The sequence below is a fragment of the Cyprinus carpio genome, chromosome B16 (genome assembly GCF_018340385.1).
Source record: "Cyprinus carpio isolate SPL01 chromosome B16, ASM1834038v1, whole genome shotgun sequence".
NCBI classification, from domain to species: Eukaryota; Metazoa; Chordata; class Actinopteri; order Cypriniformes; family Cyprinidae; genus Cyprinus; species Cyprinus carpio.
The window spans coordinates 17,976,664-17,994,177 of record NC_056612.1 but is presented as its reverse complement, the minus strand read 5'-3'; the positions used below and the strand labels follow the sequence as shown (position 1 = coordinate 17,994,177).

Sequence of the window (17,514 nt, the reverse complement as noted above, 5' to 3'; positions counted from 1 at the left end):
ATAAATATTGAAAATTTATTCTAATCTAATTTTTACACATTATTTTCCTTCCCTCTCAGTTGCTCTGGGTGACGCTACGTCTCCATGGTTGCAGCAGGGGAATCTCCGCGCTCGCGTGCGCAGCGCACACGCACCCATACACACACGGGTACGCACTGAATCACATGGAGCGAGTCTGACAAATCTGTGAGTATGAAAAATCATTATGAAAATCACCAGAAAGTCGTCTACTAAGATAAAACTATGTGTCTAACAGCTTTGTGAAATCTTGTGTGCTCTGGTAATCCGCGCTACTTGTATTTTTGACGGCGGGGAGCGCGCGCTGATCCAATAATTGTTTAGTTTTGGAGCTTTTATAGTCAATAACTTCTCACATATATTAATATGTCATCAATACAAGTAAACGCCAGGCATATTATCCTGTGAATGTGGTTTTATGCAGTGTGGAAAGTTAATTTGTTAAGGAAAGTGGTCGTCTGCTACCGGCGTTTTCAGAACAAAAGCGTTGAGGGGCTGTTAGCGTTAGCGCGCTGCTAACGGTGTGTGTGGAGGTATTTCTGTCACACAGCACAGTTTATATTAACCATTTCTGTTCATATTTAGTTTCATAATTAAACAGCACCTAGATAATAAACGTATATCTATTGTTCTGTGCTAGAAACTCAATTTGCTTTGTGTATAGAATGGGGCACATCTGGACGCATATCAGCATCCATCTTTATCGCATAACGATGGAAAAAGTAAAATAAAACCTCCATAACTTTGGATGTGCATTAAAATTACTTGATAAAGTGGTCATGTTGATTTTGGTTTATAAGTAAGTAGCGCACAATAAAAGCAACAAGTTGTGATCAAGCTCGGTTTGTGCATGTGTGTGGTCTCTTTGTCTGGTATCGTGTCCGTCTTAAGTCTTAAAACCTTTACTAATGATGCACCTATTATTTGCACACAAGCGGTTATGTTACTGTCACTCGAAAGACCTGATGATTCAGTTCTGCTTAAATTGCGATTTGCGTTCTCAGGAAGAGATGTTGCCAGATTAAAGAGCTCTCTTGTGCCAGGTTCTATAAGTTCATGTTTCCGTTTTTCTTCACAGCTGTATTTGACTGTGTTTCAGATATGTGCTGGTAGAAGGGAAGCTGTCGTTGCGGAGATGTGATCTGTGTGGAGTATTGGCTCAAGTGTTCCAGCTTTCTTGTTGTGTTTTGTTGGCTTTGGCAAAGAAGTTGCATTTCTGCTGCTTTTGTGTTTTGGTTTGTTTTTTACTTTAACCTAAGGTGCTATAAAATCCTGAACAAGTATTTACAAGATGCATTTATTTATACAAGACATTTGAGTGCATCAGTTGACATGCTTTTAGGGTGTAAAATGTTTGATTTGTATCTGAGACTTGAAATAGTCCTGTGTTGTGACATGCCAAACTCCATCTAAAACATTTTAAATATTTATTTTATTTTTGCAGTTATGCATGCAGTATTTACAATTACATATTAATTGAGACTAGGCTAGGTACTTGCTGTGTATTGTTCTACTTTTTAACATAAAAATTGTATTTGTCATATCACTGGACTATTTAAAGGGATGTTCATCCCAAACTTTTGTCTCCCTCATGTCATTTTGGACTCTTTTTCTTCTGCATAACACAAAAGGTGATATTTGGAAGAACAGTTTTGGTGACCATTGACTTCGACTGTATGTACAAAAACACTTCTTTAAGATCTTCTTTAATATCCCACAGAAAAAAAAACACCATACATATTTGAAGCAGCATGAGGGTGTGTAAATGAAGACAGAATTTAAGGCTTTGGATGAACTATGCCTCATAAAATGAGATACAGTGAAGTTGAAATCAGAAGAAAAATGGTGATGCACTGTATTTATCAGTTACAGGAAAATATATACATTTCCCCTCATACATATATAAATATTTTAACTTGAAATTTGGTTTTTAAAAGATTTTTTATGCATCAGCTATATTCATTCAACAGATGCTTTTAAGAAACTGACAAATAAGATAGTGCACTACAAAAATGCAATTTTCTTACTCCGTTTTTTGATTTGTTTTCCAGGACAAATTCCAAAACATTCTTAAATCAAGATACATTTTCTTGAGAATCAAAATGACTTTAGATATTAAGTTTTGTTTTATGAGAAATGTATAAAAATTAAGTCAATTTATGCTTGGAGTAAGAAAAATAAACTTAATTCAAACAGAAAACAAGATTTAGACCTATATCTTTCAAGTCAATTTCCTTCCTAGATACAATTTTATTTTAATTTTTTTTCAGTGTACAAACACTGTAAACATTAAAATTGGCTTGCAAACACAATCTCTAGACTTGTGTGGGAAAGAGATAGATAAAGACGTTCCTGTCACTTCTAGTGAAGTGAGAAATTCTCAGAAAAGGTCAACTCCTGTGTCTGGTATTTGACTGCAGGTGTGACAAATGCAGTTTTCGAGTCTAGTAGTTTTACTGTCAAACAACCTTATGGTATGTTCCTTTGAACTTGTAAGTGAGCTTGACATTCCTGCATAGTTAATTTGATTTGCTGCCATTGCTTCTAACTGTTCATCTAAGAAAACAAACATTGCGTAATCTTTGCAACCACAGACTCCGTTGCAGTGGAAATGTCCTGTAGGTGCAGGCCAGGAGGGTAAGCCCACCTCTAATCAGTCAGGCAGGAAGAGTTTAGGCTGGGATGGGTTTCCTCCTACCTGCAGTGCACTTCACGCTGCAGGTCACCAACCCGCCCTGCTGTTAGTAATGGAATGTTGTAAGAGTTTCTCTTGGCTCTGGACGCTGAAGTTTAACCGATGACGTAAACTGCCACCATGGGGCAAAGGGTGGCTTCCTCCACGGCAAGTGAGTTACTCCCCTTTTATTAGGAAAAAGTGAGTGAAGCTGGAAGCTTTGTAAGAAAGGGAGAGATTATAAAGGGGTGGGGGTGTTAATGTTTTCTTTGATTTAGCTTTTTTTTATCTGTTTATGTTTCCCATTATTTTAGCACCACCTCAGCCTCCCTGTCTGTTTTCCATTTCAACACAGATGCAATAGTGTTTTTTTTTTTTTTGTTTTTTTTTATAGAGGGTTACTTTTGTTATTCAACCCGAAACGCAGTGGGTCTAATGAAAGCAAGCTCCTTCATTCGAGGAAAGTCGGCCCCCAAGGGTATGTGACATTTACCCGGCATGCATTTACTGAAGCCTGCTGCTGGGAATTCCTCCCTGAGAACAAAGTCGCGTGGGGCCGGAGTCTTAAAAACCTGTTACTCACTGCTACAGTAGTTTCATAGAAGAAATAAGCCGCAGGACTCTCCCACTGCAATTCTGCCTGTCAATCAAAATGGCTTCATCTGACTTTACCGGTGCCTGGCAGTTTCTGCCTGCCTGACACATAAAGAGGCGAAAACGGGAAGAAAGTGGTGGTTTCTGTTGACAGGTGCACTGTTGACAAATAAAGGACTATGCTGCGATTTCCAGAGGAGCAGTTGTCCCCGTTCTCTTTAACTGGCATTTAAGGTCACTTTTGGGTTCAGAAAGCACAATACAGTCAGCATTGAGTGCATTATTGTAATAGGAACCATTTACTTTAGAGTGAATAAGACATTTTTAGGGATTGCATCACAATCAGATTGCACTTGACCGCATACATGTTGGTGTAATAGATGGATCACATCTATTGTGATCAGAGTGTGTTCAGATCACTTAAACCTTTTTTTTTTTTTGTGACATAAGTGACAGAAAAGTTTTTATCAAAAATTTTTTAGTAGTTTTTCAGATGGTGTAACATGTAAAAGTCGTCCAGCTAAAACAATATGCTGATGCTAATATATGTTAAAATCTTGTGTAAAGGGACCCTATTGTAAAGGGGTCATATTTTTTGCTGCAAAGGTGGAGAGAACAGATGCCAGTTATTGGCATTCGGTTTGAATTTAATAACAATCTTTGGGTGTTTGCTGAGAAATAGCCTAATTTGCCGTTCATTACAAGTGTAGAGTTTTTTTGTTTGTTTTAAAGAAATAAATACTTTTTTTCTATTTAGGATACATTGAATTGAGCAGTGACAGTTAAAGACATGTAGGTCTGTAATGTTTCAAAAGATTTCTGTTCATGAAAGAACATGGAAAAAGTATTAAGCAGCATGTTTTCTGCACTGATAAAAATAAGAAATGATTCTTGTGCCTAATAAGCATATTCCATCACAGGAAATTTTTTTTAAACATATATTAAAATAGAAAATTGTTATTTTAATATTTCACAATATTAATGTTTTACTGTATTTTTTCCATTTTCTTAATTTTCTGCTTTTTCACAAGTTTAGAGTACTTTCATTCCAAAATCAGTTTCTATGTCTAAAGACATTAAACTGTGTAAAAATGAGTTTGATCAAATTGTTTGTTTAGTTTGCCGGTATCTCTTCATCACAAACTCTCATCAACAGGGGCATGTGTTGTTATTGCCATCTCAAGTAGTTTGTAGTTGTTGTTGAACTGTCCTATTGGTTTCTTTTTCAACTGTACAAGAACAGTATGCTAATGATGAAATCTGCATTTTGCACATTTTATGCGTAACTTAATTTATGCCTAAAAAAAATATATAATTTGGTATTTAGTCCCTCATATCTTGTGGATTTTAGCAACATACTGCAGGTGTGTTTATTTAATATCAGACTGATTGAAAGGCTAAGATTGTCTTCCTCTGATCAGCTTGTTCTAAAACAATGCTGTTTCATGTTTAAGATGTGTGGTCTAAGTTAGTCATAGTTGACCGTAATCATCCCCAGCATATGTTTTTTTTTTTCACTCTCTCTCTATATTGCACACACAGAAGGGTTCATTTCCTAAGGCTGAATGCTTTCTTAATGAGATTTCTCCATAATTCTCCTGCTGTCCCTGAGGTGATATGCTGGAGATCTGGACGCTGTGTGTGGCTGCATGTGCTTGGGGTAGTTGAGGGAAAAATGGTGGTGAGTGCCTCACAGGGAGATAAAGGAGTCATGTGGTGGTCAAAAAAAAGAGAGCAGGATTAACTCAATAACGAGAGAGAGAGCACAAGCTGCTGTCCGAACACTCCCAGGGGATTCCTCGTGGCCAGTGTACAGAGACACAATGAAGGGAAATGCTTCCTGTGGGGATCCCATAGAGTTTTGCACAACTGTATCTTTCTTTTGTGGGAATAGATCTCTGCAAGCATCATTTGCATTCATCTAGTGCACGGCTTGCAACCCTGTCTCAAAAAAAACAAACAGTGGTCCACAGGGCAATTGGGAAGCCCCAGAGCTCCAGTATAAACTATAGATATCATGTGTTTGGGGATTTTGAGGTGATGCAATATCATGATAGATATCCCAGTGGACTGAGAATTCTCTCTGCAGTTTTATTTCTCATGCAGTTTACACAGGCACATGCATGTCATGCATGTTGACAGTTGATTGCAGTAAACACAAAGTACTTTTACGTCATATTGTGCTCATATTCGAACTGTTTAGATATAAATCAATCTGAAATCCAAACAAGTATCTGATTATGCACCAGCAGCTGTGGCCAAAAACGGCTGACCTGGAACCATGGTGACCCCTGAGAGAGCCAGTGTTTATACTGGTCCATCCAGAGTGAATGGATGCACGTAGACCTGTCATGTGAATTAGTGTGATTCTTTTAGAGTGTGAGATGCTGTGACTTTTTTTGACATGGACAGGTAAATATAACATTTATTTTTAATTTAAGTCGTATTAACTAGTTATTTTCAGTGAATCAAAAACATACAGAGCAACTTGTAGTACGATCCCTAAACAAATGACTTATGAACCAGTTCTTTTTAGTGAATTAAAAATAAACAACTCAGCCTGTCTAGTACAATCCTTAAATGAATGACTCAATTGAAACATGTAGTTTTAGTGAATCTAGAACATATAACGTGACCTGTGTAGTCCAATCCTCAAATAAATGACTCTTTTAAACCGTTTTTTTTTTTAAACATACAGCACCACAAATGTAGTCTGATTCATTTTTTTGTGACTCAAAAATGTACAGCATGACTAGTGTAGTCCTATACCTAGATCAATGACTCTATGAATCATAGGCCTGCGTGTGTTTCTCAATACCATGTATGCAAATTTCAGACTTGCTTCTTCGGTAGTTTGGACTTCGCAAGTTCGACCGCAAATGTCAGCAGGACTAGCCGAGTTGAGACTGCTCTCGTCGGGAAACATGAGCACCGAGCGCCCGCTGATCGCGTGGAGCTTATATCTCAGAAATCAGCAAAGCACATTTTCGCTAATAGGCGCTGTCTTTATAATAAACCGCAGATTTGAGTTTTAAACATCTACATTCTCGCCTGAAATACTTTTAAAACTACATTTCATGACACAATAACAGTAATATTTAAAAAAAAAAATGATGATGCAAATATATGGTGGTTGAAATACAGTCCTGCGTAAACTCAACCAATTAGCATGTTCAAGTCCCAAGTCCCAAGTCCCATCCTCGAATGTTCCAGACCTTAGAAAAAGTACTACCTCGCGAGCAGGGACTTTCTGAGGGGCAAATTTTTACTCGGAACTTTATTTAGATCCTGGTTTCTGTGGTGGAAACACAACGAGTACTGGCCCAAAGTCCCTAGTTCCTGCGGTGGAAATGGGGCTTTAATTGATAAGATCGGTCCATCAAAGTATCTTGGAGAGGTGGGGTGTCAAAGTTGCAACATCTTACTACTGGGGTGCCTCAGGGCTCAGTTCTTGGACCACTTCTCTTCTCTGTCTACATGGCATCATTAGGTTCTGTCATTCAGAAACATGGCTTTTCATACCACTGCTATTCTGATGACACTCAACTCTACCTCTCATTCCATCCTGATGATCCGACGGTAGCTGCTCGCATCTCAGCTTGTCTAACAGACATTTCTTGCTGGATGAAGGACCATTACCTTCAACTCAACCTTGCCGATTTTTGCAATTTTTAATGAGCAGAAAAGAATGCATGTCACACCTCTGCTCATCAGTCTGCACTGGTTGATAGCTACCAATAGCTGCTCGCATAAAATTCAAGGCATTGATGTTTGTATACAAAACCACCACTGGCTCTGCACCCCTTTACCTAAATTCATTACTTCAGACTTATGTGCCCTCTAGAAGCTTGCGTTCTGCAAGTGAACGTCGCTTGATTGTGCCATCCCAAAGAAGCACAAAGTCACTTTTGCAGACTTTTAAATTAAATGTTCCCTCCTGGTGGAACGACCTGCCCAACTCAATCCGAGCAGCTGAGTCCTTAGCCATCTTCAAGAATCGGCTAAAAACACATCTCTGCCATCTTTATTTGACCCTCTAACTTTAGCAGTCACTATTCTAATTCTATTCTTAAAAAAAAAAAAAAAAATATTCTAATTATATATATATATATATATATATATATATATATATATATATATATATATATATATATATATATATATATATTAGGGGTGTGCTCAAAATATCGATTCTTAGATACATACCGATATAATAAAAAACGATACAGTATCGACATTCTAGCGCTTAGTATCGATACTCCGCCCAGCCATTAGGGGGCGCAGCGGCGCCCGCGAGTTTCAAAAAAACTCATGGAAAATGTAGAAGATTTTAGAAGCGCCGTTGTCCCTAAAGGCAGATGTTTGGACACATTTTGGTTTTAAAGCAAAGGAAGGAAACCAAGGGATCGATAAAACAAATGCAAGCATTGCCAGGCTTCTATACGCTAAACCGGTAATACAACTAACCTGCGCGCCCACCTGCAAAAGACACCATGCAGACAAGCTAGCTTCGCCGCAGCCCCAAAAAAACACGGGACCCCACGCAAACTACTTTGGACAACACAACATCCAAGCTTCCATCTAACTCAGTCTGTGCACAGAAGATTACGGAGTCTGTGGTGCATTATATTTGCAAAGGTTTATGTCCCTACAGTGTTGTCGAGAACACAGGCTTTCGCTTTATGATCAACACGTTAGATTCCCGTTATGTGATCCCTACCCGCAGCTACATGACCGACAAAGCAGTACCGAGGATGTATGACAAAGTCAAAGTGTCTCCTCGGAGCGCGTTTTCTCTACGGCAGGCGATATTGTAACCGCACAGAGAAGTGTACTAAGCTCAAAGCATGTTGACCAACTTCTGTTTTTGAACAAAAATTTTAAGTCATAGGATAAAGGTAGCATTACCAAGAGTATCCTCAGGTTATTGTTTTGTTGCTGCAGTGATTTTTGTTCAACCTGCCTTTTTGAGGACAAACCTGGTTTAGCCTTAAGATTTTAAAAATCCATCCTGTTATGAGGTAGATTAGATTTGTTGTTGTGCCAAATGTTAAAGCAAGATGTAGCATTTAAGTGATTTCATAGTGAAATATGTTATGGCAGTACATGGTGTCACAAAAAAGAATTATAAGAAGATTTAATAAGAAGAATAATAATAAGAAGATTTTGTGCTTGTGTGAGCTGAGACTGTACCCTTGGAAAGTTAAATGTTGACTTTACAATTTGTGTACAATTAATCAGAGCACTTAAAGTTGCAAATATTTAAGCAAAAATGCACTTTGTTATAATGCACTTTTGTCTTCAATAAATTGAAGAAAAATGCAGAGTTCTGTTTGTTGAGTAAATGTGTTCAGCATTAACTAATTGGCTCTGGCCCATGTATTTTTATTGAATCATATCGAATCGTGTCACATTGTATCAAATCGTATCGAGACAGCTCTGTATCGAGGTACGTATCGAATCGTGACCTGTGTATCGAGGTATGTATTGTATCGCCAGGTTCTCCAAGGTATACAGCCCTAATATATATATATATATATATATATATATATATATATATATATATATATATATATATATATATATATATATATATACAGAACTAGCTTTCTAATCTTTTTGTCTTCTATCTGTTTTCTTTTCATTTATTATACAATTAACAAAAGCAAAAAAAAAATACCTCTAACACTAGCTTGCTCTATTCTTTTTTCTATTCTATCTGTTTTCTTTTTATTTATTATATTATTTAAAAACCCTTGCTACGTGTACTGCATTAAGCTAACTGAGACTTGTTATAGGACTTGTGTATCATTGCTCTTTTGTTGATTTTGATTGCTTCCATTGTCCTCATTTGTAGGTCGCTTTGGATAAAAGTGTCTGCTAAATGACTAAATGTAAATGTAATTGCTGACTTGCTCACTGAACCTCAAGATATTAAGCTTGTCATATCTCATGTGAAATGAACCCATTAAGGAAAGTAAATAAATAGGAATTTAAAATATTTCTACCTCAAAATTAGTAAAAGAATCATTAAAAGCATATAAATAAGTAGATTAGATTAGATTAGATTCAACTTTATTGTCATTGCACATGTAAGGTACAAGGCAACAAAATGCAGTTAGCATCTAACCAGAAGTGCAATAAGCAGTAAGTACAGGATGTACAGTGTCTACAATATGTTACAAATGTACAATAAATATTCAGATTAGGCAGTACTATGGACATAATTTACAGATTTTTAAATACTATCAGCATGATATACAGATGGGTTGGGGTGTGCGATATGATGATTTTTGATTGTGGACGATAAAAATGTCTCCACAATCTGCTTTTGAAGAAATATCGTAGTATCGTGCCTACAGCACACGTTCTATTAGCTGCAGTTCTGGTGCCTCCGTCATATACTGCAACGCCACATGCATTCACATCAGTGTTAACTCAGCGGTAGAGTTACTCTCACAGGAGTTACTCTCTCATTATTTGCATGTGCTTATAAATGTTTTATTTGCGCGCTTGTCTGACCTGTGCTTTTTCTGAGCACCGCATACACCCGAATCGCGCTCGCTAAAGCCTGTCAGACAGCGCCTGATTATTGAACTAAGTTATCTTTTGCGCTTATACTGTCAAAACACACAAGATTTACATAAAGACGCAGTTGGTTATGTCTAAAATGAAAGTAAACAGTTGAGAGAAAAACGTATATGTGCCTGTATATTAGATGCGTGCAGGTCTTAAAGAAACAGTAGGCATTAAACATGCAGTCGACTGTCATTAGGGATAGTTCACCCAAAAATTTCATTTCTGTCATTATTTACTCACTGTCACTTTATCCCAAACCTGTATTAATTTCTTTCTTGTGCTGAATACAAAAGAAGATATTTTGAAGAATGTGGGTAACCAAACAGTTGCTGATCCACATTGAACCAGCAACTGTTTGGTTTTCCACGTTCCTCAGAATAGTGTATATGTTCAGCAGAAGAAAGAAACTCATTCAGGTTTAAAACAACCTTTGAGTGAGTAAATGGTGGTATAAAAATAAAACACTATGACAGAATTGACAGACAGCTGACAGATTTTTTTATTTTTGGGTGAACTATTCCTTTAACATTAATAAAACAACAAAACACAAAGAGAAAAATTACTCACTGCTATTGACTGAAGAAATTTAATACAGTAGCTTTAGGAATCAGTTTATATAGCGTTTTATTTTTAGATTTGTTCATTCAATTTCTTGAATGCTCCTGCTAAATACACCTATTGTACCTGAAAATAAAGCACTGTTTGTTTTATTTGTATATTATGTGTAGTTGTAATGTGTATCTTTGTCATTATTTTATCTTTGTTATTAAAAATAAGAAAAAAGCTTTTTTATCTTTGCCCTCTTTGGCCTAAATATCTGCCATTCTTTTGTTTTCTTCTTTTTTTTTTGTTACCTTGTAAGGCTTTGTCTTTATAATAGGGAAATTAGTTTGGCTGTAATGCTCAGACAACTTGCAAAATAGTAAAACCAACATGACAAAAATCGTGATAAAATCATGAATCATGATATTTCTAAAAAAAAAAGGGTTAGGGTTATCGTGATATATTTTTCCCATGTCACCCACCCCTAAGATGGGTGTACTATGAACATACTATACAGATGGATTATGTTATGTACACTATAGTGTATGTATGTACACTATAAGTGTATGTACACTATAGGGTTGTGCCGATAGATAACAGTGTATCGACGATAGTCAGAGATATCGATGATAGCAGTTGTCTCTGTCGATAGTCAAGACGATATTAGGCTCATTCTCCTATTAATGTAATTAAATTATAATAATAATTATTATTATTATTTTAATTTTTTTTAGGGGGCCTATTATAATTCGGCTATCAAATTGCCTTGCTATTTCACTTCAGCACCGCATTGCAAATGAGGATTAGAGCCTGTAGCCGGTGAAGAAGTCTCCATCCACAAACAGACATACATCGTCTGCTGATATAAGGTATTTCATTGGACTTTAACAAGTAATCTGAACGGCCTATATATGTGCAATATTTTAAACGAGCCCTCACTAACTGAGTTTAATGCCACAGCTATGTTAGAATGCATCTCATTCTTGTTTCTGTGGCGGTGCGTTGGGCTCGTCATGCGGCGCGCGGTCCGGAGCGCTGTATGACTGATGCATCAGTTCAATTGAACTTTACTCCAAATACATGAGCTTACCTGTTTTGAATACTTTATATTTAACGTGTTTGTTTATGTCCAATATTAGTGTTAAACTTTTGGACTTTAAATGAAATCTACTATTGATTTTCACCATTGACTGATTTTGCAGAACATTTAGACTGATAACTTCCGTGCGCAGCTGCGGCAAATTTGTCACAGGATGCGCGATATGACAGTTGCGTCCGAATATATATGAGCTAGCTGTTTTAAATACAGTATTTTTATATTTAACGTTAGTTTATCATTATGTTTGAAAGTATATTTTTTCGATTATTGGTCATTCCATAGGCTCTCTCTCGCACACCTGCGCGGTTTAAAACACCAAATAGTTATGCTATGACAAGAACAAAGAGTCTCTCTCTTGCTCCACCCATGCACGATAATATCGTGTATCGTTGATCTCACGGGCTGACGATATGACGATTTGAAAAATGAGCATATCGCCCAACATTAGTACACAATAAGCAGAAGCTATGAGCATATGAACATTATTTACACTAGTGCAATGGACAGTAAAAAGTGCATAAAAAAATTCCAGTGTGCAAATGGATCATTCAGTATTCTGGATGAACAGACAGTAGTGCAAGTAATAACAAGTGAACTGTTTTTTTTTTGTTTGTTTGTTTGTAAGCCAGATGTAGTGTTGAGGAGGGGTGAGGAGTGTGTGTGTTTAGTGTGTGTGTGTGTGTGTGTGTGGGGGGTGGGGTGGTGGTTGTGGGGTTTTGGGGATAGTTAAATTCCGTACTGTTGCCATTCCTATCTAAAAAGCAATCTGCCCTAATTCTGTAGCAATTGATATACACACAACAATAGGCTTTGCAAACTTTAGATGTTGTCCTCTATGTACTGCCTGTTGTGGTAATGATGCGCTCTGTTGCACTGGAGAGTCAGCAATCTGATGCTGAGTTTCTGAGTTTCAGTTCTGTAACTGATATGAGCTTGTATCTTTATAAACACAAAGCTGATTTCTGGTGTTTAAGTGCAGCAAGTCCTGATAGCACCATTAGGACATAGACTAGTTCCTGACACTTTGGTGTGCAATCTTGATCTTTCTCCATCGGCCACAGATGAGAGACTGTGTTGGGCGGGTCTGAGTCTTTCATGCAGGTCTGGAGTAATGAGTGAAGGTGTGAAATGTTTCAGTACAGGCTGAGTGGCAGTAGACAGATGGGGCTGTCACTGGACTCTTGCTTTTGCAAGGAGATGGGTCTGAAAAAGTAGGACATGTTCTTAAAGGCACACCCAAAGGGGCTTGTTAAGACCCATCTAGAAGATAAAAGATATTTTCGCCGTTTGACCATGCCATCGACATTGTGATGTTGAGCCGACATCGTGACCCCCCCCCTCCCACCATACCCCTCATCATTCCGCCGTATCCCAATACCGTGTACGGAAAGAAAATGACATGTACTATGGAATCCCTAAAGGGAATAAATATGAGATGTGAGGAAAATACACATTTCAATACTTTCTCTTGCAGTTATATCATTGGGTAATTATACTGTTTATAATTGGGGGCATTAGATAGCCGATATTATGGCTGGCATTGAAACTGCTTTTGAATGCACAATCACTTTTTAATTTCACTTTCATTTTCAAGATTCGCGATCGCACATACTCTGTTTATAATACAGAGCGGCAGTACAGCCCTGGCCAAAAGTTTTGAGAATGACACAAATACGAATTTTCACAAAGTCTGCTGCCTCAGTTTTTATGTTGCCAATTTGCATATACTCCATAATGTTATGAAGAGTGATCAGATGAATTACAATTAATTGCAAAGTCCCTCTTCGCCATGAAAATTAACTTAATCCCAAAAAACATTTCCACTGTATTACAGCCTTGACACAAAAGGACCAGCTGACATCATGTCAGTGATTCTCTCATTAACACAGGTGAGTGTCTTGATGCGGACAAGGCTAAAGATCATTCTGTCATGCTGATTGAGTGAGAATAACAGACTGGAAGCTTTAAAAGGATGGTGGTGCTTGAAATCATTGTTCTTCCTCTGTTAACTATGGTTACCTGCAAGGAAACATGTGCAGTTATCATTTCTTTGCACAAAAGGGGATTCACAGGCAAGGATAATGCTGCTAATAAGATTGAACCTAAATCAATCATTTATCGGATCATCAAGAACTTCAAGGGGAGAGGTTCAGTTGCTGTGAAGAAGGCTTCAGGGCAACCAAGAAAGTCCAGCAAGTGCCAGGACCGTCTCCTAAATTTAATTCTGCTGCGGTATCATGGCACCACCTGTGCAGAGCTTGCTTAGGAATGGCAGCAGGCAGGTGTGAGTGCATCTTGGGTGCACAGTGAGGCGAAGACTTTTGGAGGATGGCCTTGTGTAGAGTTGGGACAATAAATCAATGCATCGCGAATCAAGAAATGATTCTGCATTGATTCTGAGATTTTCCGAAGGCATCATGATTCTCTCTTGAATCGATTCTGAGCTTAGTTTTTAACAGCAGATGGCACTGCATGCTTTAGAAATAGCCATATTCTGGTTGCTTCCAGATCCTTACACACGCACCATTTGAACCTAAAATAATAATTCCTAAAGTTCGAAAAGGTTAAAGCGAATTAGAAGGATGTTCACATTGGGCTGTGTTGACATTAATCTTGCATCATAAAAGCATAAAAGCCGATGTGCAAGTACATGTCAGGAGGCCTACAAATCATTTCTGGAAGAGAGACGCTCAAAACGGGAAGCAGTTCGTCGTACTCAACATGAATGGCCATAGTAGTGTGTGTGTATATATATATATATATATATATATATATATATATATATATATATAGGAGCCCTGAACAGGACATAGTTATAGAATTAATATGAGATGGAAAATAAAATAAAAAATATTTCAGTGCTTTGTGTTCTCTCACAAATAACTTTGCGTTCACTTGTAAATTTAGTTTTTTTTTTAGTTTTTTTTTTTAGTTCTTTAGGTTTTTTTTTTTTTGTGGAGGAAAAAGTTTTTTATGGGGTGGTAGAAATTTTTTTGCGAGAGAATGCAGAAGCATTGAGATGTATTTTCTCCCCTCCTATCTCATGTTTTTTCCATCACCATCTTGTTCCCTTATAGAAAAGGAGACCTCTGAATAAATAAAAATATCTTTATTGCAACGACTGTTGTACTCTTGACTTTACTGAATGAGCAACAGTGTACATTTAGAAACTGGACAAAGAAATTCCCAGGCAGCATGCCATTGATGGAGTGGCTTCCATTTCAAGTCTTTACATGCTTTGGACTCTGCTAATTGGATGCCATGCTGATGCTGGTGGTTTGCTGATGACTGTGCATAAATGTATACAGCATTTGTTCTCTTATATAGATGTTTCATGTGTCAGCTGCAGGGGTGAACACCAGGCGTGGAGGAATCTTTTGCTTGAATCTGGTCTGCCAGCTGGAAAAGAGAGTCAAGTTTCGATAGGTGGTGACTAGGGAGCCTCCCCAGCATGCACGTACAGCATGTCTTCTGTCTCTGTTTTTCCTCCCCCGAATCCCATGAACCCCACACACACAAGTAATGAAAGGAAAACTTAAGGGAAGGTGAAATGCATTGCAACACTTTGACCCACTAATTCCTATGGCTGTTTCTTTGAACAGCACATTTGGATACACCCCTCAGATGTTTCTGAATTCACTAGACCTCGTCAAAGGCTAGATGGGAACTATGCAAAACAGCCTGTCAGTCTGTTTGATGCTGCTTTACAAGGCATAGTTCACGGAGCTTGAGAGTTCTAACATTTTGGAAAAGTTAACCATCACTCTGTCAGTGTTTCCCACAGGATTTTGTGAGACTTGTGGTGGCAGATGACATCACAATAATTAGCATATTTATGACATCATGACGTCAGGTTTGCGTTCAGCACCTCAGATCTGTTCTACTCTTTGAACTTTCACATACTGTATAAAACTGAATGCCCAAAAAAGCTGTTCACATTTTTTTCTGTTGTCATACATAAAACAAATATAAATACATTTTAATTTTATTAATATCCAATCGTCTGATAAATTCCACATACCTCTAACTGTTACACTAAAGAGTGACTATATGTGGTAGGTTTGGCTATATTACTTTTTTTTGCCTCATGCAGCGCACTGCCTGAGTCTGAGTAACAAACTGTGCACATTAACAGACGAACTATGTTCATGTTTATAAGCCCAGACAGTCAGTAAGCGACAGGTGCTTGGAAACGCCATTTTATACTCATTTACTGACGAGTCTGCTGTGGTACGGCCAGCTGAACGCGCTGCTTCTCTCCCGCTCACTGCACAGAACGCCGAGAGAGACGACACTGTTCTGGGGAAGTCAGACCTCGCGCTCGCAGGGCAGCAATGGTGAAATCTTCCAACTGAACAGAACCATAGCTAAGGTTTGTCCAAAAAAGTTGTTAGGTGTGTCAGTATGTACCTTTTATGGAAAAAAGTTGCTAAAAGGGTCTGAAAGTTGCAAAATACAGTGCTAAAGTTGCACTCGTGTGTGTGAGATGCGGGAGCTAATGGCGGGGGGGCGGTGGTTATTTGTGACGGTCAACTTGGATATTGTGGTGGGCCGCCACAAATAAATCAATGTATGGGAAACCCTGCTCTTTGGTAAATCACTTTGTGTATTCATTTGTATTTACTTTGATATGTTTGGGCTATTAATAAATACAACATAATTGGTTTGGAATCTTAAATGAATTTGCATTCAAAATATATATTGAACGTTAATCCCAGTGATTAACTAATCATCAGCTTTTTATGCCCATTGACCTTGCCTCTTATGTAGAAAACGTGAATGATATGATGTTAATTTGGGTACCAAACTAACATGTGAAAAAGACCAAAGGAAAAAAGAAATCTGTTTCTTATATTCTGAAAGGAAACCATTTTAAAGTTATTTTTAAAGTTTAGAGTTGTATAGTGGTTGTGTAGTTTGCCTGATCCTACTCCGTCAATGCAGAAGAGATGTATTGGAATCCAATATGAGATGTTTGTAATTACTTACTGCTGACTCTTATAAAGCTTTGTGAAAGTAATGTATTTGCTAGATTCTTGAATATGTATCCAGCCTTTTCTCTCTGAAGAAATGACCTGTTCCAGAACTTGCTTGGAATGATTTGATATGTGTATGAATGGGCCATGTGACTGGAAAGGAGATGATGCTGATCTCACTGTTTTTACAGGGATTACAGCACTGCTCGTAACACTCTTCTGTTATCAGGGACACTGGGTCCTGCAGGTCAGAAGGGATAAGGATAAAACCCCAGATCTCTTGTGACATCACTCCACATCAGCGTAGTGCCATTTTGGAGAATCTGAGCAGTACGATGGCAGCTCACGCTCTTCTGGGTCAACCATGCTGCACTGATGCGCTGTTTTCTTTCAAATCAAAGCATAAATATACTTAGAAAACGTATCCTTGTGGCGCGGCTGACACAGAAGAGCGTATGCTGCCTGCGTACAGCTCAGATTCCCCAAAATGGTGCTATGCTGACGTGGAGTGACAAAGAGGAGACAAATTGTTGAATAAAGTCGTTATTTTTGTTTTATTTGCGTACAAAAAGTATTGTCGTTGCTTCATAATGTTATGGTTGAACCTCTGATGGCAGATGGACTATACTGACGGTGCTTTTCATACTTTTCTGGACCTTGACAGTGTATTTTACTTGGCAGTCTATGGGACAGTCACAATCCTCCCGGTTTTCATCCAAAATATCTTAAATTGTGTTCCGAAGACGAACTAAGCTTTTATGGGTTTGGAACGACATGGGGGTAAGTGATTAATGACAATTTTTTCATTTTGGGGTGGAGTATCCCTTTAAGGGAGAAAAAAGAAAGTGGAAAATGCCAGCGAAGGAACACATACAAACAAGAATAGTCGCAGCATCAGCAGTAAAGGAGAGTGCTGCACTTTCAGCATCAACTTTCTGTTTGTCCCGCCACTCACTTAAAGATGTTCAGGCAAAAGGAAACACCCATACTACGCAGAAATCATCCTTAATTGCAGAAATGTGGCAAAACAT

General features: G+C 37.9%; 1 protein-coding gene across 1 annotated transcript in view; it reads left to right on the top strand.

Moving 5' to 3' along the window:
- Positions 1-56: 56 nt before the first annotated feature.
- The window catches only part of LOC109088992 (protein tyrosine phosphatase type IVA 3), a 35,757-nt gene continuing 18,299 nt past the window's right edge, over positions 57-17,514 (top strand). The window contains exon 1 of the mRNA XM_042741226.1: positions 57-186. The gene's annotated coding sequence lies outside the window, so the exon portion shown is untranslated. The remainder of the gene's footprint in view (positions 187-17,514) is intronic.